The sequence below is a fragment of the Rhincodon typus genome, chromosome 21 (assembly GCF_021869965.1).
Source record: "Rhincodon typus isolate 14 chromosome 21, sRhiTyp1.1, whole genome shotgun sequence".
In the NCBI taxonomy this organism is placed as follows: Eukaryota; Metazoa; Chordata; class Chondrichthyes; order Orectolobiformes; family Rhincodontidae; genus Rhincodon; species Rhincodon typus.
This window is the reverse complement of record NC_063352.1, coordinates 41,428,924-41,430,426: the sequence shown is the minus strand read 5'-3', so window position 1 is coordinate 41,430,426 and position 1,503 is coordinate 41,428,924. Positions and strand designations below refer to the sequence as shown.

The following is a 1,503-nucleotide window of genomic DNA, read 5'->3' as shown; positions in this document are numbered from 1 at the left end:
TCCTGCTCCTCTGATGCTGATTGGCCTGCTGTGTTCATCCAGCTCTACACCTTGTTATCTCAGATTCTCCAGCATTGGCAGTTCCTACTATCTCTCACTCTCGGTTACTATTGTGATTGTTCTTGACTTTCCTCACTCACTCACTCACACATGGTTGATTCATGGTATCAGTAGTGCTGGAGCTATCGGCCTGGATCTTTGGAGCTTCAGTAGCTCAGTCAGTAGCATATCAGACTTTTAACCTGAGGGTCGAGGGTCCAAGTCCCATGGCTGTGTGCTGTTTTGAGCTCACTTTGCTGACAATGACAATTAAACTTTTGATGACATCCCTACCTCTGAGCCAGGAGGTCTGGGTTCAAGCCCACCTTGCTTCAAAGGTGTTTACTAACATCTCCAAGCAGGTTAATTAGAAAATATTTGTTGCCCTGGATCTGACAGTTAGATCTGGAACGTTCACCCACGTTCCTAATACTTTTTAGCACATTATCCCAGCTTTCCCAATCCTGATGGTGGAAGCTGTCTGCAATTTTCCCAGACACAGCCTCTGAGCTGCCTGAATCCACAAGCAGGCAGCTCATTGCTGAGCAGTCTCACTGGACTAGGCAACTCTCCGGGCAACTGTGGGACCACCTCAGCACAGAAACCCTCTCAAATAAGTATCATTAACAGTTCGAGGGAGAATCCCTTCAGGGGATCACTGGGGCTGAAGGTAGGAAATCAATGCAGATACCCCCTTGATCACTCAGTTCTTCATCCAATGCTGTGTTCACTCAGAGCACCAGATTATATCCAAGGCAGAGAGTTCTTGAAGGATCTAGCTGTGCCAGGTAAAGAGGCTCCTCAGCCAAGAGTAAAGGCGATTAGGCATGGATGATAGATGCTGGTTCAACCAATGACACCCACATCCTGTGAATGAACTGACTGCACCTCATAGAATCTCTACAGTGTGGAAGAAGGCCATTTGGCCCATCGAGCCCATATTGACTGTCCAAACAGCATCCCACCCAGACCCATCTTCCTACCCTATCTCTGTAACCCTGCATTTCCCATCTAGCTAATCCACCTAGCCTGCACATCCCTCAACAAAATGGGCAGTTTAGCACGGGCAGTCCACCCAACCTGCACATCTTTGGAGTGTGGGAGGAAACTGGAGCACCCAGAGGAAACCCCCAGACAGACATAGGGGGAATGTGCAAACTCCACACAGACAGTCGCTAGAGGATGGAATCGAACCCAAGTCCCTGGCGCTGTGAGGCAGCAGTGCTAACCACTGAGCCACTATGAACAGTTCAGTCAAGTGGTCATAAAATGCTTGTGGAGGGATCATTTTCCATTTATAGTTGAACTGAACTTGTTGATGTTCACTGGTGAGAATAGCTATGTGCAATTCCACTGCGAATACATGACACCCTCCCCAACCAATGCTACCCTCCCCAGCCAATGCTACCCTCTCCAGCCAATGCTACCCTCTCCAGCCAATGCTACCCTCTCCAGCCAATGCTA

At 48.8% G+C, this 1,503-nt stretch overlaps 1 protein-coding gene across 1 annotated transcript in view; it reads left to right on the top strand.

Annotated features, from left to right (window-relative positions):
* Positions 1-1,503, top strand: part of tnrc18 (trinucleotide repeat containing 18) — a 157,378-nt gene that overhangs the window by 86,859 nt on the left and 69,016 nt on the right. The gene's annotated exons all lie outside the window — the stretch shown is intronic.